The 23,377-nt window shown below is 46.0% G+C and overlaps 1 protein-coding gene across 7 annotated transcripts in view; it reads left to right on the top strand.

The window, feature by feature from the left end:
- CCDC63 (coiled-coil domain containing 63) overlaps nt 1–23,377 on the top strand; it is a 168,004-nt gene that overhangs the window by 2,817 nt on the left and 141,810 nt on the right. For 3 of the 7 annotated variants that reach the window (XM_084996257.1, XM_084996256.1, XM_084996254.1), the window contains exon 2: nt 19,363–19,450. The gene's annotated coding sequence lies outside the window, so the exon portion shown is untranslated. Of the gene's footprint in view, nt 1–5,258; nt 5,315–19,362; nt 19,451–21,450; nt 21,638–23,377 lie in introns of those variants that run through there. The other 4 variants (XM_021072531.2, XM_084996255.1, XM_021072529.2 and 1 more) reach the window with 3 other exon arrangements.

Below are 23,377 nucleotides of genomic sequence, written 5' to 3' on the forward strand. Positions count from 1 at the left end.
AAATGGAGACCTTTCCCCAACTCTCTGGCCTTCAGACTCCCTCAGAAGGTTAACTCTATCTGGCCTTGAGAATTCCCAGTCTTTATACATCAGGATTGAACTGAAAGTTTTTGTTAACTCGCCAGCACCTTCTGGAGGGCTAGCCTGGGTCCAGCTCACCACCATAAGCTGTCCTAGCACCCCAATATATATATCATTATGAACACCTACTGTGTGCCAGTCACTGTGCAGGATGCTGGGCTACATTGTATTAAGGAAGATAGGAGACAAGGTCCCTGCCCTTGTGAAGCTCACATACTAGAGGGGCTGACAGAGAGCTGACAAGTAAACAAGTAAATGAATGTATAATAGAGAATATAATGGCAATGAAAATAAAAACAAAGGCAAAGCAGAGAAGGGCTAGAGTGACTAGGGGAGGAGGGCAGGAGGTGTGTCGTATGAGTATTTCAGGCTCAAGGTGTTCTGGTTTATTCTGGGATACCTGGGTGGCCAGGTGAAATCCCTGGGAATTTGTTGCTGACACTGCCATCATTTCTAAGGAGTTTCCTGTCAGTAATTCTGTTTCCCCTCCAACCTATCCTCCACACTGTGGCTAATGTGCTTTTTCCAGATATGATCACATTACCCACTTATTTTCCAGAATGGCAAGGATGAGGAATAAAATTCTACCTGCAGCCCATGTGACCTGCCTTGTCCGGTCCCTTCTGCTTCCAGCCTTGACTCCAGTCATGCCCCATCCTTGGTGGGGCCCAGACAACCAGACTGCCTCACTCCTACCTGCCGGGAGTATTCTTCCTGCCTTGGTAACACCCATTCTTCATTTCAGCTCAAATGCCCCTTCCTCCAGGAAGCCTTCCATAACTAGGTCAGACCCCTAGTTATAAACTGCCACTGACTCCCGGGACTTTTCCTACTTAGTTACGTGCAATAAATCCAGCATGTAATGAATCCCATGCACATTTTTTTTTCCTTCTGTCTATATTGGAAAAATGAAATTCTTCTTTCCACCTTGACATACAGATACTGAATTCTTGGGGCTGGCCTCTGTCACCTGTACTTCTAACAAGTCTGTGGTGCACACAATGATCATAAGAACACCCATCCCCACCCCCATGGAATTCCAGGACTCTCCTTGTCCCGCTGGATACCTGCTAGTTTGTTGGGATGCGGAACCGTTTGCTGATTTCGAAATCAGAAAATAAAAGCTGTCTCCTTTCAAGAAAAATGTTCCCTGTTCCTGAGATGGGGGTTACCTGTCCTAATTCAGAGCGAAGTACTAAATTCCCCCTGAAAAGGCCCAGGATTCCAGTCCTGCCCAGGGCCTCCTCAGTTGGTGGTGCCCACTCACCTCCACCCCTATTTACCAGCTTCAGACCCTGCCCTGTTTCAGACGAGGCAAAGCCAGGCCTCTCTTTGCCCAGCCCCCCGAAAAAAAGGTTGGAAAAGCAAATGAACCGTGGGGGTTAATGCCAGTGCCACCTTTGGCCTTTCAGGAGTACAAATTCTTCCTGAGGACTTTGGCTCTCTTCCTGGAGGCAAAGAGAGGCACGAATTCACCTCTGACTGCTCCCTGGGTGGTAAAGCAGGTCTTGTTTTCTCGTTTACCCAATCACTGAACATGATTAAACCTGAGCACGCCTCTACTTGGCACAGAAAACACTGACTTCTTTTTCTTCCTGCTTGTTTGCTACTAGGATGTTTTACAAATCATAGTAATCACTAACATTGATTGCCAATTTACTAGCTTCTTGAAACCCATTAACTTAATTAATTCTCACAAGGACCTTATGAGGCAAAACTGTCGTTACCCCCAACTCCCAGAAGAGGAAACTGAGACCTGGAGAACTGTGACCAAAACTACTGCATGTCCCCCAACATCCACTCTAAGGCTTTCCTCATCTAAAGTAAAAGTAAGCCCATTGTTAGCAGGGAATTTCCCAGCCCCCTTTGTGGGTAGGTGTAGAAATGTGACTGAATTACAGCTAAAGGATGTGAGGGTTCTGGAGCACTCTCCCCAAGAGAGGTAGACGTGTTCCTTTTGCTGTTGCTTCTTTGTCCCTTCTTTTACCTGCTATCTGGAACATAAATGCCACCATCTAGGGCCTGACTGAAAGTGTATTTGGCTGGGAGGACCTTGGGTCCCTTATACTACTGACCACCATAACCAGGCCTGGCCTGGACTTTTTCATCAAAGGGAAATGAAGTTTCTTCTTCGTTTTTTTTTTTTTTTTTTTTTTTTTTACAGCCACATCTGCAACATATGGAAGTTCCCAGACTAGGTGCCGCATCGAAGCTGCAGTTTCTGGCCTACGCCACAGCAATAGCAATGCCAGATCTGAGCTGGATCTGTGACCTACCCCGCAGCTTGTGGCAATGCTGGACCCTTAATCCACTGAGCAAGGCCAGGGATCAAATCCACATCTTCACAGACACTGTGTCTGGTTGTTAACCTACTAAGCTACAATGGGAACTCCATCTTCTTTTTTATTGACACAGTGGCAGAGCTAGGATTTGAGCCTACATCTGTGTAACTCTTACCAACCTAACTGTAATTGTAGGGGTGCACCATACAACCTTGCAGGACAGATGCCACCTTGGTCCGGGGAATTGGGAGCCAAATCTCATGTCATGCTGGCATTTTCATGGACAACATCCTGCAATCCTCATGATGAATTTGTAGTTGGGTCTGCAACCCATTGTTGAGATGAGTAAGCTGAAGCTCAGAGAGGTTCACTGACTTGATGGAGGCTGCACAGCTAGTCAATTACAGAGTTGGGATCTGAATGCATTTGGATTTGCCCTTGATCCCACAGGCTTTCCACTGCTGTATGGTTATTCTCAGTGAGCCATCTGCTTTGGCTCTCTCCTGCCTCAGTCTTGGTTGCAGCCTGTGGTCCTGGCAGCAACCCAGGAGGCCCTCCCCAGAGTGCTGACGTTCATCCCTTTGCCCAGGCTGCAGCTGGCATCTGTATAGGGGTTGGTTGCTTAGCAACATGGATCCAGATTCTGCCCTGAGCCAAGGGAACCATTTCCTCAGTCTTGGCTGCAGGAAATTCAAGGAGAACAGCCCCAGGAGGATCTGAGGGAGGGTGGCATGGGGAAAGCAGGGACAACTATGTCCCTGGGAGGGCCTGGAGATGGGGACCCTCCTTTAGAGGAAGATTCAGCTTCAGGGACAGTGAAAGGGAACCAGGAGATCTGGGTCAATCATAATAAAATGATTTATTATTATGAGCACAGCTACATTTCTTGAGAACTACCTTGAGCCAGGAACTGTGCTAAGTGCTTTACAGTCCATGATCCTCCCCAGACTCCATGCATTAGGTTACTACTATTATGTCCTTTTTGCAAACGCATCCAGGACTCATCGGGGTTACCTGACTTGTCATGCAGCTAGAAAATGGGGAAGCTGGGATTTGAACTCAGGCCTCTCTGACCCCCCAGCTCAGAGCCCATTACAGCCCTTATTGGGCCTTTGATGGAGAAAATCTACCATAGGCTCCCAAGGCTCTGGGAAGGGTGCCCTACTCTCCCTGTCATTCTGCTTGCTCCAGGCATAATTCTTGCTTTATTTACTCAAACACTCTAACTTCTTTTCAGCCACAGGGCCTTTGCTCATGCTGTTCCTTCTGCCTAGGATGCTCTTCCATCTACTCCCTTTCCTTGGTTTACTCTTACTCATCCTTCCCAACTCCAATGAAACATCACTTTATTCATTTATCCATGACCCAAAGATAGTTGCTGAGCACTTCCCAATGCCAGGTAAACATTAGTAAATAAAATGTACATGACTCCAGCTTTCCTGGAGTTTACAAGCTAATGGAAGAGATAATAAATGAATAGACATGCCACAATTGCAAGGGAAGCATTCCCTGACTCCCCTGCCCTTTGGTAAGAATAATTAACTAATTAATTAAATTATTAATTATAAATTAACCATATGATTATGAGTGCTGGTCTCCCCTCCTAGGCTGTGAGGCCAAGGACTGTGAGGCTGTACCATGAAAGTTGGTATTATTATTATCCCCATTTCATAGATGAGGAAACTGAGGGACAGAGAGTTTGAGCAAATTGCCCAAGGTCACAGAGCTGGTAACAGGTGGAGCCAGGATTTGAACCTATGGCTCCAGGATCTATGTTTTCAATTGGTAGGTTATGAGATGATTAGGAAGAAAGAGAAAAGAAAGAAGTAAAGAAAGAAAGAAAGAGAAAGAAAGTAAAGAAAGAAAAAGAAAAAAGAAAGAGAAAGGAAGGAAGGAAGAGAGAAAGAAAGACCTCATCAGTGGTTGTGCCTATTTTGGCCAGCCAGGTCCCGCAGGAAGTTTCAGAGCCAGGCCCAGCCACAGCTGCCTTCACCTTCCCTGCTGCTGTGGGGCAGCCCAGGGTTGCACAATACACTGGGAAAATCCTTGCCACCCACCAGCTTGCTTTGGGCCATGGGGAGGAAGCAGGAGAAGACAGCTTTGAATGTGAGAGGGACTTTCTGGGATCAGCATTCCAAACTTCTTTGCTGGATAAACTGGGGTCTCAAGAGTTCCATCTCACAGCTCCTCAACCCAGCCCAGAGTTCCAAAAAGTGCTTGATAACTCTGCCCCAGTATTCTAGAGGACACATTCTCACAAGTCTGTGAGCCAATAACCTGGGTTTTCTGGGATCTTCTGTGTTCTCCTACTAAGAAAGGATTCTGGCCACAAAGACCCTGGGAACCGTTTTATGCAAGGCTGGGGCCAAGGAACAGAGCCAAGCCCTTTTTATACAAAGGATTTTTATATTGTCTTGTGTTACTGAGTTTGTATAATGTACCAAGCAGTGTGCTAAGAATTTCACGTGGATCTACACCTCCAACAGCATATAGCAAAAGTCTTGGCTCTGACATAATTTTGTTCCCTTTTTTACCAGCTGTGTGGCCTTGAGCAAGTTCCTTCATTTTTCTGAGCTTCCGTTTCCGTTTGACGTTAGCAAGATGGAGGTACTTGTCCAAAGTCACATGCTAGTAAGAAGGAAAGCCACATTTTTCCACCCACAAAACTTTCCTTAGTTCTTGATATCTGAAAACGTATTACTGTTTGTGGGCAGGAAGCGGGCAGAGCTGATTAAGACTCTACTGCTTTCAAGGAGATTACAATCTTCAGAAGGAATAGCAAATGCGATTTTTACCTGATAGATATCTTGAATCAGTTGGTAATGGCTGCCTGCCTGACCGCTGCATCCCGGCTCTGCGGAGAAAGGATGCCAGGATTGATTAGTAATGCCTGCTGAGGGATTCCAAGTGAGGAACTATTTGCTGTGCGTTTGGAACTCGAAACACCAAAGGTAGAGTTTAGAATGGTCTTTGAGGTGGCCAGACGGAGACTGCTAAGAATAAAGTGAGGGTCTGCATGGAACGCTGCAAGGGGAGGGGAAGAAGAGACAAAATTTGCATTTCAGGGAAAACTTTGGAGATGGGAGATTTTCTCTGAGGGGAAAGGGGTGGACTGTGGCTGCGAAGCCGTGTGTGGTGCAGCTCTCCAAACTGGAGGTCTCTGGGAAGACGGGACAGGACAGTCGACTAAAGAGTGCATAGGCTCTGGATGAAAAGAAACCTGAATGCAAGCCCTGACCCGTCATTTATTTAATGTGCAACTTGGGACCTATAGATTAACCTCTCTGAACCTCAGTGTCCTGTTCTGTAAAATGGGGGAGGGTTAATGGGTTGATTGCTTACTTTGCCATAGTGAACACTGACAACAATAGTACTTGCTGGTGGTGTTATCAGCGCTGCCCTTCTCTGGACTCCGGGGGGGTGACGCTCACTCCGCAGCAGGTGAAAGTGGCGCCCCTTGGTGCGCCAACACGAATGATTCCCTGAAGAAGCAGAAGCCCAGAGAGGTTGTTCCTCGCCTAAGTCACACAGCTGGCACATGGCAGACCTGGTATTTGAACTTTGGTTTGACTGCATAGTCCAGGCTTGTAACTACCAGGACCTCCTACCCACGACCAATTATTTGCCAATTTGGAAAACAGTTCAACATTCATGACGGTTGGGACTTTGGGAGAGGGCTTAAGCTGTGTAACTTACCCATGTGGATTTTTCTGCAGGGGTAGGGTAGCGAGTGAACTCATTTTCATGCCTGTGAAGACCCCGAGCACCGTGCCTGGTGTGCAGTGAAAGTAACTCAGAGCAGGAGGGTTGCTGGGAGGTTGAACCCCATTCTGAAACTGAGTGAGAAGGACAGCCCTAAAAAAAAAGAGGGTGGCAGTAGAATTTTCAAGGAAAGGGAAGCAGATGAGTCCTTGGGCTTGGGGCAAAGAGGTAAAGGGGCTGAGGAAACAGACTTGGGGGCTACTGGTGTGTCGATCTGCAGGGACATCTGTCAATCAGTTTGGGTCCCACAGGGGACAAGGGGGTAGCTGATGAGCGTTGGTGAAGGGCTTGAAGCACAGCTGTGGGCAGGAGAAAGGGAACTAGCAGAAGGTGATGGCTTCTTTGACTGGCAGGAGCAGGGAGGAGTGTGGGGAAAGGCTGCTCTGGGATCTGGAGAGAGCAATAACCTTGAGACGGAGGCGGGCTGGAGGGAGAGGAATCCTGCTCCCCAGGGCCAGGCCGCTGGCATCCAGACAGCATGGGGGTGGGGTGGGTGAGGGAACCTCCTCCCTGCTAAAACTTTGGCGACTGAATAAACACGCGATCCCGATGGGGATGATTTCCGAACATCCTGGCAGCTCTCATGTTCTTTAATTTGATAATATCGACTCTTTCAGCTTTTATTTTCTGAGACCTCAACTTCTGTGGAATCTGGTGGAACTTTCAAATAATGCAGATTCGGGGCAGGTAGCTGAGAGGATTGGGGACCACGGGTGTTTGTCTGCAGCCCTGCATGGGGTGGCGTGCATGTGCAAGCCAGAGAGGTTCCCAGAAGGTGAAAAACACACCATCCTCAAAGTCCCTGCTGTTATTAATCAGCAGACTTCTCAGGAGCAGGTGTGCCTGAATGAATTTTGGGGTCACAGCAGATAATCCAGTCTGGCCAGGCTATACCAGGTGACCCAACTGTCCTCCTGATCCTGAGCCTCTAGATAAGGGGATTAATCTAAAATCTCTCAGAGGAGAGGACGTTTTTTGAGAAAGCTTGGATTTGAGAAATTGAAAGCTAGACTTAGTGACCTCAAATTGGTTCCCTGGAATCACTGAGAAAAGCTGCCATTGCAATCGAGACCCCGAGGAATGTGTGGGCAGAGAACATGATGTTTAGAAGGGTCTGTCTGGGAGAGAGAGTTTCCTGGTTGCCTGGCAGGTTACGGTTCTCACGCTGTCAGAGCTGTGGCTTGGGTCACCGCTGTGGGTGCAGGTTCGATCCCTGGCCCTGGAATTTCTACGTGCTGCGGGAGTGGCTAGAAAGAGAGGGAGGGAGAGAGAGAATGGCCTAGGAGGAATGCAGATAGAAAATTAGGAAGATAGAAAATAATGCCCTCTGATGGGGCAGTTAAGACCAAGTGCTATTTGGTAGTCACTGAATAGAGCCAGACAGGCTGGATTTGGATCCTGTCTCTGCCTCTTACTCATTGTGTGACATTGAGCAAGTCAATTCCTCTCCCTCTGCCTCAGTCTCCTCATCTGTAAAAGTGGACAGTAATAAAACCCACTTCGTAGAGATGTTCTGAATGAAAGTTTGCAAACACCTAAACAGTGCCTGGTATGTAGTATAAAGCATTACATGTATATGTTTGCTTAATAAATAGGTAAACAAGAATACAGGTTGTTTTTCAGATTTTCCAACCTTTCCAGGAAAGCAAATCTGAAGTTTTAACAATCCAAGTTTTAATAATGGCAGTAATGGCAACAGCCAGGCAGTTTAGAAATACCCTAATATTGACTTAATGTTGTGAGGTAGATACTGTTATTACAGTATCCATTTTACAGATGGAGAAACTGAGGTACAGAGGGGTCATATGACTTGCCCTAAAGTTACACACTAGTGAGTGGCAGAAATGGAAAGCAGAGTAACCAACTTTCCTGGTTTCATGAACTAGAAGTGCATGTCCAAGGAAACTCTTCAGTCTGGGTGAACCAGGACTTTTTTTTTTTTTAGTTGAAGCATAGTTGTTTTCTAATGTTGTGCTAATTTCTGTTGTACAGCAAATTGATTCAAATATATATATTTTAATATTCTTTTCCGTTATGGTTCATCAGGGGATGTTGAATATAGTTCCCTGGGCTAAACAGTAGGACCTCGTTATCCATTCTATGTATAACAGTTTGCATCTGCCAACCTCAAACTCCCACTACACTCCTCCCCCACTCTCCTCCCCTTTGGCAGCCACAGGTGTGTTCTCTATGTCTGCGAGTTTGTTTCTGTTTCATAGATAAGTTCTGTGTTATATTTTAGATTCCACATATAAGTGATATCATATGGTATTTGTCTTTCTCTTTTGGACTTACTTCACTGTTAGCATGATAATCTCTAGGTCCATCCATATTGCTGCAAGTGACATTATTTAATTATTTTTTTTTTTTTTATGGCCCAGTCGTATTCCATTGTATATCTTCTTTATCCATTCATCTGTTGGTGGACATTTAGGTTGTTTCCATGTCTTGGCTATTGTGAATAGTGCTGCTGTAGACAGAGGGGTGCATGTATCCTTTTGAATTATAGTTTTGTCTGGATATATGCCCAGGAGTGGGCTTACTGGATCATATGGTAGTTCTATTTTTAGTTTTCTGAGGAACCTCCATACTGTTTTCCATAGTGGCTGCACCAACTTACTTTCCCACCAGTAGTGCAGGAGGGTTCCCTTTCCTCCACACCCTCTCCAGCGTTTGCTATTTGTAGACTTATTAACGATGGCCATTCTGACCAGTGTGAAGTGGTACCTCATTGTAATTTTGATTTGTATTTCTCTAATAATTAATGATGTTGAGAATCTTTTCATGTGTCTGTCGGCCATCTGTATGTCTTCTTTGGAGAAATATCTATTTAGGTCTTCTGCCCATTTTTCGACTGGGTTGTTTGGTTTTTTGTTGTTGAGTTGTATGAGATGTTTGTATATTTTGGAAATTATGTGCTTGTAGGTTGCATCATTTGCAAATACTTTTTCCCATTCTGTAGGTTGTCTTTTAGTTCTGTTTATGGTTTCCTTTACTGTGCAAAAACTTGTAAGTTTGATTAGGTTCCATTTGTTTATTTTTGCTTTTATTTCTGTTGCCTTGGGAGACTGACCTAAGAAAACATTGGTATGGTTTATGTCAGAGAATGTTTTGCTTGTGGAGAACCAGGACTGTTGATCATCCTAGCTTCAAATCTGGACAGTCTGGCTCTAGCATTCTGCTCTTAAGCACTGTACTCTGTTTTCTTTTGCGTGAATGCTCCTGGGTTTTAAATGTTGGCCACTGTGAGCCAAACAGTTTGCAATTCCTAAAAGAATCTGATATTCTCTGGCATCAAATTTCCCGCTTGTTACTGAGAAGTGCCTCCCTTTCCTTCTCTATAGAATGGGAAAAGAATATTACAGACCTCTCATGGGGTTGTTGGGAGGATTAAGTGAGTACATGTATGGAAGAAAGTTAAAATCGTGCCTGGTTTTATACCTCTTTGTGTGTATTACTGTTGTTAAACAGACACTATCAAGACCCTCTCAGACTTCCTGAATCTGAATCTCCTGGCTTGAGGTCTGGGCATCTGTTGTTGTTATTGTCGTTATTTTTAATACCAAGTTCCCCAGGCAACCAGGTTTGGGAGTCAGGAATCTGGGTCAAGTCTGAGTAGTACAAATAATGCACCATGTAACTTTGAATAAGTTTCTTCACCTCTGTTTCTTCCCTTTGTAAAGGACCAGGAGTCCTGCCTCTCTCAGAGGGTTAATGTTTAGGGGTTTAGAGGCTTCTAGAATCTCTTAGAAAGGGAATACATTTTATATCAGGCAGACGAAGAGGTGAAGAAGAAAGAAGGGAAGTCCCACATTATACTTGGAGGTGACTCAGGATTCAGGCTTGGGGGCTAAGCGACAGGATAGTCAGGACGGACTGGGCCATGCTGAGTAACAAAGAGCCCTAATAACCCAGGGGCTTAAAATAAGTGTTTATTTCTTACTCTCATTTTACCTGCTAGTTATTAAGCTGCTGTCTCTCAGCTCCAAAGCTGCCCTCCTATGCTCTGCTCTGTGATGCTGGGGATGGGACCCCTCCAGCTACATTCCTGCTTTGTCAGCTGCTCCTGGTGGGACCTGCCAATAAGGGGCAGGCTGGAGGAAAAAGAAGGGATTTGCTCCCCTTTTTTTGTCTGTTCAGGTCAAGGTCACCCAAGCAACACTTCTGCATCCTGGCAGTGGACACTGGTTCCAGTTTCTGGTTTTTTTTTTTTTTTTTTGTATACATTTATTTTTTATTTTTATTTTTTACAGAATAAAATACATACATTTACACACAGTTACATTCACACAGATTATTATAACATGGATCTTAAGAAACAGATTAAGTGACTCCCACTGGAGAAGTGGAATGGAAAATATGCTGAGACAAATAGGAAATTTATTCTATACTTTATCCCAATTTTATGGCTTTCATCTTTACTACTTAGTTTTATCTATTACATTTCAATTTTTCTTAAAAAATTAGCGTTATATTAAATTGTTATATTATGCAACTAAAATTTATAAAGAAGAAAGCCTTATGTACCATTAAATATTTTATATAGCATAGTAAAAAAGAATAACAACTGGTAAGCATAACAAAAATAATACACTCTCTGAAAATAAGTAAAATATAAAATGCATAAGTTGGTTAAAAAACAGTATAACTATATAAATATGTCCTCACAATTTGTTCCATCTCATTGATTCTTCAATAAAGGCATTACACCATTCTAGGTGATGTGATAAACAAGACATTATAGACTTTACATTGTACCATGGAGAGAAATGGTTATTAATAATACAATTGTAGAACTGTATTATTTAATTGTACAGTGGCATTATTTAATTATAATTATCATAAGTTCTTTGATGGAGAGGAAATCAGAAACAGATCTAAGAAGACTTCAGCATTCCGAGAATGATGTCAAATGACCCCCTTCATGGTGGATTATGCACTTATTTACTGAGATATATTTCTTCTCCAGAGATTCCTTGTTTATGTATCAATTGTAGATTTTTGGCTTGCAGTTATTCTGAAGTTTTGATGTAAGAGTCTATATGTATATAAGATTGTTTTAAGTTGTTGTTCTCTTAATTGCAAGTTCATCTCCGGTGTCCCGCATTTGTAGCCACCTCTTCTCATGATTTCTGATTTTGATGGTATAATTGTGCATGGATGATTTCGTATCTTTACTGTATATATACCTTTACTGGTGAGCCTTGTCATTTGTGGAATTTTTGTTTCCTGTTGCTGATCTTTTCTTTCCTGCCTAGAGAAGTTCCTTTAGTATTTGTTGTAAGGCTGGTCAGTTTCTGGTTTTTTTATGTACAACCCTGGAACCAGCCTCTTTGTGTCCCCATAAATGCTAATAACCCCCCACTCAGAGGTCGCAGCCCCAAGGGGCCTCTCCTTTAATGCTCTGGGTTCTGACACTCCAACCTCCATGCTTTGTCCACCTGCCCTGGGGACAGTGGTCGCTTCCTGCAGTTAGTGTCTCTGCGTTTAGGTACTAGGTCTAGGTACTCTCCTTCACTTTTTCAGCTCCCCAACATCCACTCTAATTCTGTTAAAATTACTGTTGTGTGAGGAGCTCTCGCTGTGGTGCAATGGAAACAGAAGTGTCATGGGAGCGCTGGGACGCGGGTTCAATCCCCAGCCTGGCACGGTGGATTAAGGATCCCAAGGTGCCATAGCTTTGGCTTAGGCCATGACCATGGCTCGGATCTGATCCCTGGCCCAGGAACTCCATGTGCCACAGGGCAAAGTTTTCCTGTCAGTCACCCTTCCCATACAATCCATGCCCACCATGGAGCAGAGCCCACTCTGAGACCCAAGCTGAGGGAGCAGCCTACCTGGGAATTGCCAGGCATCGTGGCAGAGGGGGGAGAGCCTGGAGGACCACACACACTAGCTCTTAAAGCTTCTGCCCAGGGAGTTCCCTTCGTGGCTCAGGGATTAACAAACCCAACTAGGACCCTTGAGGATGTGGGTTTGATCCCTGGCCTTGCTCAGTGGGTTAAGGATCCAGCATTGCCATGAGCTGTGGTGTAGGTTGTAGATGTGGCCCAGATCCTGTGTTGCTGTGGCTGTGGTGTAGGCTAGAAGCTATATTTCTGATTTGACCCCTAGCCTGGGAACTTCCACATGCTGAGGGTGCGGCCCTAAAAAGCAAAAGAAGAAAAAAAAAGTCTTCTGCCCAGAAGTGGTGTCACTTCTGTCCACATGTCATTCATTGGCCAAAGTAGGTCATGTGACCACATCTGAGTGCAACCCAAGATAGGTAGTGAATATTCATGACCAGTAGTAGGATCTACTGTGTCCTTGGAAAGACCAAGAAACTGTATTCTCCTCTTCTTCCTGACAGTCAGCCCTATCCAGTTCCCTAATTTGATTTTCCTAAATAATAACAACCAACAATTCATTGCCCATTTGCTATGTGCTAGCCTAGGCGCTGATTTTCAGAGAGTCCGTGGGTAGGTAGTGTTTACCCCTTTTTCTCAGAAGAGCAACTGAGGCTCAGCGACGGGAAGTGACTTGCCTCAGGCAACAGAACTGTGAGAAGCAAAGTGGAGGTTTGCAGCCTAGCCTGTCAAACTGAAGCCCAAATTCTTCACCTCTGTACTCTGTGGAGTGCCCCTTCTTGCTCCCATTCCAGAAACCTGAGGGGGATGAGCTAGGAAAAGCAGGTATTTAAACTGGCTCAGCCCTTTTAATTAGCAGATCCCACCTCCCACGCAAGGTTGCAGGTTCTCTGTAAGACAGTCCAGTTCTGGAGCTCAGTAATCCAGAAAACAAACTCCCCAAGATCCTGCCCCCAGGAGCTCACTTGTCTGTTTGTCCTTAGTACTTGGTTTTCACCTTCTAGCTGCCTCACCCTGCACCTTGCTCAGCCCCAGCCTGGCTCAGGTTCTGCCCAGAGAGCATTCCCAGGAGGGGAGACAATGCCCAGGGTTGGGAGCCTATGAACCTGAGCTCACCCGGGACCCTGTCCTCTCTCGACATTCAGGGAACGTGGGCTGTGCTTGGGGCAATAACCCCTGAGACTTGTCCCAGCAGATATCGATTTTCCCAATTAGAAAATAAGCACTTAGAGGTCCGAACTGCGTCTTCCCTATCTTCTGCATTATATTAATGACAGTTGGTGCCCTCAGGCATCCCAGGTACCAGGTACAAGACTAGGAGCCTGTTTCAAAGGTACCTGGAATTTGTTTTAATCAGATATGGTAAGACACACAGACTTGGAAATGACTGCCACGAAGAAAGTTTATACTCTCAGATCCCCATAAATAGGAGGCACAACAGATAGGGATGTTTAGGAAAAACCCACTCCTCCCGTGTTCCTCCTTTACTCTCACACTATTACCACACTCACAGCACTTCTGACACCAGATGCGTAGGGGTGGGGTTTTCCAACACCAAGCAATTTTCTGTGATGCCAGCTGGCTGTCCTACCTCGATGTAACTCAATTCTGACACTGTCTACCTGGAATCTCATGAGGTTGCCCCTTCCCCTTCAGTCGCCAAGTCGTAGGTCTCCAGGTTGCCCCCAACTTCTGTCCAACTTGGCTATAAATTGGAGGTTCCCATGACCTCCTCCCCTTTGGATTTGATAATTTGCTAGAACAGCACATAGAACTCAGGGAAACACTGACTTATGTTTACCAGTTTGTAATATAATAAAGGCTATAACTCAGGAACAGCCAGATTTCTAGAGGAGGCACATTGAGCAAAGTCTGGGGGGAGGGGTGTGGAGCTTCCACGCCCTCTCTGAGCATGCCGCCCTCCTAGCACCTCCACCTGTTCACCAGCCTGGAAGCTCTTTGAACTGCATACCTTGGGGATTTGTAAGAAGCCTTCATCACATAGGCATGATTGATCATTAAGTCCATTTTCAGCCCCTCTCTGCTTTCTGGAGAAGTGGGGGAGGGGGGAGGAGGAATTCCAAGCTTCTAATCATGGCTTCATTATCCTGGTGACCAGACCCCATGCAAAAGCCCACCACAAATCACCTCATTCAAACAAAAGTCATAACTATCACCCAGGAAATTCCAAAGGATTTAGGAACTCTGTGTCTGAAACTGGGATCAAGATCAAGTATTAGGACAAAAAATGCTCCTTGTAGTTCCTGCTGTGGCACAGCGGTTTAGGGATCCAGCTTGTCTCTGAAGTGGAGCAGGTTTGATCCCCGTCTGGCACAATGGGTTAAGGATCCAGCGTTGCCACTCAGATTAGATCCCTAGTGCAGGAACATCTGTATACTGTGGCCATGGTCAAAAAAGGAAAAAAAAAGAAAAAAAAAGATGCTCCTAGTGCTTGTATCACTTAGGAAATACCAGGGGATTTAGGAGCTCTGGAAATTGGGGGCAGAGATCAATATCTATATTTTCTATTATTTCACAGTGTCAGGGGGCACATGGGGAAACACCAGGGTCAGTCAGGAGGCAGAGGGAGTGAGGGGAACATGTGGGCAGGAGACTTTACTGTAGTTGCTGCAGGAAGGAACAGATAGGGCAAAGCAGGCAGGCTGAGCATGTTTAGGAATGGCTCATTTGCTAAACAGTAGGCTCTGGGGCACAGGTTCCTTCCCCAGTTGTCTAGTACCCGGCCCTGAAGGGATTAAGGCAGGGGGACAGTGGCCTGGAGCTAAGAGCTTTATAAAGGGCGCAGTTGAGTTGTGGGCTTTGGACAGGTTGGTTTGCAGGTGAAAGATTGGCTCCCAGGTGAGTTTGCTCTTTCTAGGAATTAGCTAATCTTGGGAGGGACAGTGCCTCCCAGCATGAGCAAGACTCCAAGATCTCAATAAAGATCAAAATAAAAAGCCATGCTTACTAAGAGCCCTGCAAGTAACCTGTCACGTGATATTTGCAACCAATTTATTACATCATTCGGAGTGGGTTCAGCAGCCAGTAACAAAAGAACTGTTTAATACAGGCTTATGAAATGAGATGTTTAATTCAATCTGACACAACAGGAAGTTTTAAGCAGGAAGCTTCCAGCTTTAGTTTGTCAACTCAACAGTATCATCCAGGACCCAGACCTTTTCTGTCTTTTGCCTTTTTCCTGCTCAGCATACTGGTGACATCACTCCATGTGATCCCAAGAAGCCGACTCAGCTTCAGCCATCAAAGTCCCACACAATAGAGTCCCAGCCAGGAGGAAAGGCATTTCAGTTACCTATTCTGTGTAACCGACCACGTCAAAACTTAGTGGTTTAAAACAAGTGATTATTTCTTACGCTGACTGATGCTGGGTTGACATGAGTACAGCTGGGATGGTTTTTCTGTCCCACATCCACTGAACTGCATTCAGCTGGCAGCTGGCTTTTGTGCTCTTCTATGTGGCCTCTTCACATGGCCCGCTTGGGCTTCCTCACAGCATGGTGGCCTCTGAGTAGTCAAGTGTCTTTCTGGGGCAGGTGCTGGCTTCCAGGGCAGAAGTGGAGGCTGCCAGGCCTTCTTAAGGCCTATACTTGGAACTGGCACAGCATCACTTCTGTAGCATTCTGTGGGTCAAAGCAAGTCGCAAAGCCGACTCCATTTCAAGGGGAGCTATTATTCTTGATGTAAGTGAGGAAAGGAAGGAAGGAGAGAGTAGATATTTGGGAGGCAAATGGCAGCATCTGTCACCTAAACCTAAGTTTTCTCTTGAAGAGGTGACCAGACAGAGGCAATCTATACTTAGAGCAACTGAATAGCACAGTGGGTGCATATGCTGCTCGGGCACCAGGGAAATGTAGTGGCATCCAGAATCTTCTCTCTCTTTCTCTCTGCTAGCTCAGTGTGCTCTACCTGAGCACATTGCCTGGCCTGCAGGGGTGGGGCCGGGGCCGGGGCCGCGGCCGGGGCCGGGGCGGGGAGATAGCCCAGTTGGGGGCAGGGGCAGACATTCACTTTTTCAAAAAGATGGACAAAGTAGGCACCACTCCTGGTGCCAAATTGAAATTAATGCTGGCTTCACTCCAGGCTCGTTCCCGTCCCCTCTGGAGGGCAGAGTCCCTGCAGCATTGAATCCAGGAAGGTCACTTGTTTGTCACAGGGGAAAATCGGGGGAAGGGCTCCAACAGTCAGGGTCCCAGAAGAAAACTGAATCCAGCCCAGATACATGAGGGACTTTAAAGACAGGATTGCTCACAGTATGTGGGCAGGGTTAGGGGATCAGAGAAGGAAGGCTGAGGCCTTGAGAGATCAGCTACAGAGAGGAGCCATTACCATAGTGAAGGTGGGAAGAGGCGGGGAATGATCTAGTGTGATAGGGGCCCAGAGGGGGTACGAGCTGGAAAGAGGAATCTAGGCAGAGGCTGCACCTGAGCAACCAGCGACGAAGCAAGGAGGGAAGAATGCCACCCCCCCCCAGCCCCCCAAGCCCTAGAACTGCCCCCTCGTCCCCAAGCTCTACCCCCCATTCCGTGCCTGGCCCCACTTCCAGCTGATCCTTCCCAGGGCTACGTCCAACCAGAGGGAGCCTATGGGTGATGTGGGCCATACTATCCGATTCTGGGGACGCGGGGCAAACAGAGAAGGCTGGAGAGTGAGGTGGGGTAGTGTGAGCAGAACAAGACAGGTGTATTATGCATGTGCCCCAAAATGTGCTTATTTGTTTTTCAACTCTCCGGAATGTCCCTTTCATAGATCTACCACAACTTACTTAAAAAAATCCTTCCCTCCAAAGTTCCTTTGTGGCACTGCACGTTAAGGATCTGGCCTTGCTACTGCCGTGGTACAGGCTGCAACTGTGGTGCAGATTTGCTCCCTGTCCCAGGAACTTCCACATGCTGTGGGTGTGGCCCCTAAACAAACAAAGTCCTTATCTTGGTCTTTGTTGAGAACTGTTTGTTTTTTTAAAGTACAATATGCATATATAAAAGGTACATATCAGAAATTCACAGCTTGCTGAATTTTCACAGTAAGCTTATCCAGGTAACCAGATCAAGAAACAGAATATTCCCAGCACCCTGGAAGCCCCTCTCCATTCCCCTTCCAGGTATCCCAGCTCTGACCCCTCTCCACCAGAGAACCTGGATTCTGACTCCCAAGAACACAGGCTCATTCTCCTGTAGAGATAATGTTACAGTAGGCATCTTCATGTCTGTGGGCTTTTTTTTCCCCCTCTTTGCCATTGACTTGTTTTCTTAGGATGAATCTCCAGATGTAGGTTTCCTGGGTTGAAGGGTGTAAACATGTTTATTGCTCTTGCTGTATGAGGCCGCATCACTTTCTGAAGGCTTGTACAGATTCCTTATCACTACTGATCTCAGCAGTCTGCCACTGAGATTATAATCGGTGACTCTGGCTTCAGTGGGAGGCCAGGAATGGGGCTGTTCTCATCCAATTAGGAAGGAATCTGAAATTCTGAAATGCCTACTATCTTGCTATGTGATGGGTTTTTGATTGCAAATGACAGAAGCTGCTGTAGGCAGACATGGAGATTACTGCAGGCAGTTGGGCAGTCCAAAGAAGTGGCAGTCCAGTTCCTGCAGCTGGAACAGAACTCAAATTCCTCCCTGGGCTCAGGTACTTCATTCAGCTCACCTCATGGGCTATGGGCACTGGATGTTCGGCCAGCACCGCTGTCCCTGAATCCCCTGGTGGACTTCCCCTCACATCTCATTGGCCACCCCAGGATCTTGGGCAGGCTCACTTCTATGAGATTCAGGATTCTCCACTCAATTCTGGAACACAAATCAGGGTTTTATTCGTGAGGAAGATGTGAGGGAATGACTGTGTGTGTGCCGCCTCCCAGCAGTGCCTATACTTGGGGGAAAAATGGCTGACTTCACACAGTCCCTGACACTCAAAACCTCTTAATCAGTCTTTGGTCTCCCAGGGAATTTTGTGTCCAAATTCTCTTTCCTGGGAAGGAAGCTCTGATAGGTCTAACCTAGGTGAGGGGTTCTCTTGTCATCCAATGAACCATAGCAGAAAGGACCATATGCCACCAATGTGGAGATTAGACCACTCAGCAGGGCTGAAGATGGTGAAGCAGAGCTGGAGTGGGTAGCTTTGCTGAATTCCCCAAAGATGAACAAAAGCAGCACCAAGGGCACCAGTGAAGCAGGGACAGCTGGAAGTATTTCCCCCCCCCCCCATCTGATTTGTTATTTCAATTTAAAAAGCATCATAGAAATCAGAATGCTGTCAGAGGGCCTGACCCTTATCTTATGGACCAGTATTGTTTTTATTTTCCATTCCATAGGTGGGAGGAACAGTTTACAATCTTTTCAGGCTTTAAAGTTCTCAATTGGGTCCTTGCAGCCTGAGGCAATTAAGGCTCAGAGAGGTCAAGTGACTTTCCTAAGAGCACACAGCAAATCAGTGGCAGAGGAGGACTAATGTCTATCTTAACACCTGGTCCAGTGTTCTTTCCACTATATGACCTTGCCCTCACCTTTTTTTGAGGAGTATCTTTATAGTCCCTGTGGAGCAGCTATTGTGCCACCTGATAGTAGCCCCCTGGCCCATGTCATTAAGCCAACAGTGGACATCAAATCTAGACTAGCCGAACTGGATTCTCTTTCCTGGGAAGCTGAGATTAAGAAGACATTGATTTCTTTTAAACTGAGCTTCAAAGTGGGAGATCATAAGAAACAAGATGAGTGGAAGAGAAATTTATCTTTAAAAATAAGAGGCCAGGGGAGTTCCCGTCGTGGCTCAGCAGAAACGAATCTGACTAGTATCCATGAGGACACAGGTTTGATCCCTGACCTTGCTAAGTGGGTTAAGGATCCGGCATTGCCAGATGGTGTAGGTCACAGACGTGGCTAGGATCTGGCATTGCTATGGCTGTGGCGTAGGGCAGCGGCTACCAGCTCGGATTTGACCCCTAGCGTGGGAACCTCCATATGCCATGCATTCAGCCTTAAAAGGACAAAAAAAAAAAAAAAAAAAAAAAAAAAGAGGCTAGGTTGAGAAACCAGGTAATTCCAAAGAGAGAGCTAGAGAGAGGAGCTGCCTTAATTTCTGACAGCTTTCTAGTTCTTGGTTCTTGTTCCTCATGGAGATCTGCCTCCAGCTTACATGCAATAACCATGATATTCATATAATTGAGCATACTTTTGGCTGCAAGTACTAGAAATCTAGATTGGCTTAAACAATAAGATGTATTGATTTTTTTTAAACAAGAAGTGCAGAGCCAAGGTGGATTTCAGGTATCGTGTGATCAGAGTTCCAGTTACACCGTTCTACAATTTTCTCTAGGCTCTTCCCTCCACAATATGCTGGCTTTGATCTCACACTGCCTTCCCTTATGGTTACAGGAGAGCTGCCAACAGCAACAGGGGCGACATACTTCCTTGTTCCCATCCATGGAGCTAGAAAAAAGCATCTCCCCTCCAACTCTGGACTGTAAGTTCTTCCTTTCTGTCTGAGAAGGCCACTATCAGTTACATGCCTATTCCTGGACCAGTTGCAGTCTCTAGGAGAATGCTATGCACAGACTGGCTTAAAATTAGGTTAAAGGTCCAATCATTGGCAAGGAGGATGGGATGGCTGTAATGCATTAAGAGTAATTGAGATCTATCCTGGAGATGTGTGTGAAAATCAATTTCTCCTGGTCATGTAGGCTGAAAGGGAGAGGGATTGCTACCTGAACAAACTGGGATCTGTTAGGAAGAAGGGGGAACAGATGCTGGAGAGGAAAAAAAAAAAGTCATTTTGCATTATTTCAGGTGGGTTTCTGATCCTTGTTTTCAAAGAGTCACTTGGACAGTCAATTTCATGGTCTGAGGCCAAATGCCTTTGCCCAGCCCTTGTGCAGCCCAATTCTAATTTCCTCCTCCATTCTGTAGACTCGCTATTGCCAACATTTCTCACCGCTGGCTCATCATTTTGGCAAGCTGGCATCTCTCTCTGCTCCAAGCCCCGCTGATGGAACTGAAGATCCCTTTAGCAGAATTGACTCTGGCATGTTCTAATTTAAAAAGCCTTGCACTTCTCTGCGTGGAGGCTGCTGAGATCTGTGCCCATAAAGGCAGAGAGAGTAAATTCTTCTGAGGAAAGCCTATTTTTAACAAGTCCTGAACCTAACTGAACTCAATCATTTTTCAGTCGTTGACACTTGAAATATATGAGTCACTGGGCTATATATGGAGTTGAAGGCTAGAGCAGCTCTTTAAATATCGGAGAGATGATAGATAACAGCTTCCAGAAGAACTTCTCAGGTTTGGTGCTGTGGTTTTACTCAGGATTATGGTAAAGCATGGATCTCTAGAGACAGCCCAGGGTTCAAAACCTGGCTCTCCCACTTACTGCAAAAGTCACTTTATTTCTCCAACCCTCAGTTTCCTCATCTGTAAAATGAGGTTGGTATCACTTGTCCCAAAACACTTTGTGTGAATCATCAAGACCTGACATGAGACTGCTTATAATCTTTATTTTACTTCTCATTAGTATTCATATGCTTCCTTGCAGAAGTGTTAAGGTGTTTGATTTTGACATGTTGCCCAAATCCCATTCATAAAATATCTGTCCCACTGACTTCCCTCATGGTTACAACATGGCTGCCAACAACATCAGGGGTAACATGTTTCCCTGTGCACCACATTATCTTTCCAAAACCAAAACCATGGTAAGTTCTAAAACACATCTTCTCTCAAGAGTTTAGGGATAAGTGAATGGAGAGCCTAGGCTGAGCTACAACTCACTCAAGAGTTTGGAGGTAAGATGGAAATCTCAGGTAAAAACTACCCTGGAAAACCAGTACCTCTAATCATTTCCCTTCAGCAATCATTTCCCTTCAGCAATATAGCTGCTTCTAGAGTTTAGCTCCAGAGGAAGTGGTTGGCTTGTGTTTCAGGGCCATTTGCATGAAAACATGTTTATCTTTAAACGATCAAACTCGGTTAGGCCGGTGAAAAAGGCTCACGCTAGGAGTCACAAGTGATTTGGGTCAGACTGGGTGTCCCAAGTCATGGTCAGAGGAGAAAATTGGACAAATTGCCCCGCACCAGTGGTTATTTGTCTCAAGTTCTTTTTGCAGAACAGGGAGAATTGGATTTCTCTGAGTTAGTGCGGTTAAAGCATGTACCCGGCAGGGTTGCTGTATGTGTGAGTGGGAGAGGGGGAGTAAGAAGATGGTGCGAGGATATGCGGGTAAATGACAGAGAAAATGGCAAGGCGATTGGATTGGGGCGTGAGTTAGCCGAGTCAGGGAAGGAGAGCTTTGATTAATTAATTAATTAATTAATTGAGAAGTTAGTGGTGTGAGGGTTCGGCTAGTCCGGTAAGAGGTCATCGCGGGAGAGGGAGGGGTCGCTGAGGAGTGTATCTCCCACCTCCCCCGCAAAACTTTCCCATCAGGGGCTCTGGTTCCCACTTAAGGGCCCCACGGCTTCCCCGAACCTTCCAGGGAAGAACGCCCTGGTCTGTGCGAGTCATAAAAGCGCCCGTTCCAGGGGTCCGAGAACGCCCAGACGTGGGGCTGGGGGCTGGTACAGCGCAGCCGTGCAGCAAACTCCCCTCCCGGCGCCGTCAGACAGGCAGCTGCGGCAGCGGTCGGACACTCGGTGGGAGCAGTCCTGCAAATTCCCTCTGGTAGGTTTTGCTGTCCGTGCAGCCGCGCCTGCTGCTCAACAGCGCCCTCTGCTGGGGAAAGCAAAAGCGTGGTGGCTGCCCCCATCCCGGACCCCTTCAGACATTTAGCTGCCCCTAAACTTGGAAAATATCGCGGTCCCCCTCCATTAAATGTAAATAAATTACAGTGTGTACGATAAATCCAAGAGAGTGCAACAAACTTCCATTTCCCCCTTAACGATCCCAATTTTTAAAAATTTGTGGGTGTTTCTGCACCCCTGCATGATTATGATTAGTGTTCTAAACATATGTTTAATGTTCTACCAGGTTAGACTGTTTGGGCTTTTTTTTTTCAACAGGAGCCTCCTTTCTCAGACTTGGCATTTATAATCCACACAGTGGCCTGTCTCAGGGGCCCTGCCAAGTCCTTCAGGAGTCAGGATTTTCTTTTAAGAGTAGATTGTTAAATTCAGCAGCAGCAGAGGAGGGGTTGGCCTCCTCCATCCCAACTAATTAAATATTCGTTTCTGCCAAGAACTTACCGTGTGCCCAGATACTGTAGTGGCTAGACTGAGGTCTAAGGAGCAAGAGGCGCTTTCGTGGTGCTCTCTGACCTGGACCTCTGGATTTATTAGCATTTTCCAACACACACAAGTGGGCAGCTTTGAGATTCTACCTAAGAATTGCATACTCAAATTCCTGCAGTTACAGGAAATGTGGGAATTGAGGGAGGAGGGGCCCGGAGAGTGAGTAGCTGACCCATATTCACATTTTAAAACACTGCCTGCTAAACAGAACTGAAGGCAGATTGAATTTGCCCTGTGGGCCTTGAGTTTGAGACCCCAGACTAAGGGTGGTATGCCATGGGCCAAGACACCTGCAGGGTTCTCTGGAAGCCCAGCTGTGAGAATGGGTGTCGATCTGTCTCCAGGATATAGCGTGGACCCAGCCCAGAGGGCACAGAGGGGACTTGCCTGTGTTGGAGTCTGGAAGCTGGAGAAAGGCCCGTGTTCCAGGGGCAGCCTGGTTCTGGTGTGTGTGTGTGTGTGTGTGTGTGTGTGTGTGTGCGCGCGCGCAAAGAGGTAGGAGGTGTTGGAACCTCCAGTTCCTGCAGAAAACCACATACCACAACCAATTAACTTGAGGACGAGACAAACTGATACTTCAAAATCCTGATTCACAGACAAGGTACATTCATCAGACACCTGATATGTGTGAGGCACTGTGCTAAGAGCTTTATCTATATGATTTTATGTTGAGAGTTGGGATGAGAATCCCTGTTTTACAGATGAGAAGACCGAGGATCAGAGAGGTAAAATCGCATTGGCAATGAATGTCAGGCATACTTTAGTCATGCTTTTAGAAAGGTTCATTACAGATTCACCTTAGGATCAAAAGAGCCCTTGAACATGGAAAAGCTCCTGGTCCATATGAAACCAGAACTGCACAAAATTCTGAAGTTGAAAGAGATCCCAAATTTGGTGTCCTTTGCCCAAACCTTATCAGTCTAATAAATCCTGCTATAGCCTCTACCCCCTACCTTGAGGGCTCTTCTAGAAATAAACAAGCTGTGGAACCATTGTCTTTACCCCACTTCCCTGCCTGTGGGAATTTTCTAACATTAGGTATTTTCCTTCCAATATGATTTACCAAAATGCACCTAGTCCCCAACTCCTCCAGAAAACCCCCAGAACGTAGTAGTGAAATGCCAGAAGTTCCTACATTCTCAGCCACTTTTGTCCTATCACTCAGCAACTTGAG

Source organism: Sus scrofa, chromosome 14 (assembly GCF_054392235.1).
Source record: "Sus scrofa isolate SSC_HxYL_T2T_F1_AM1 chromosome 14, Sscrofa_HxYL_maternal_Yorkshire_Landrace_v2.0, whole genome shotgun sequence".
Taxonomy (NCBI): Eukaryota; Metazoa; Chordata; class Mammalia; order Artiodactyla; family Suidae; genus Sus; species Sus scrofa.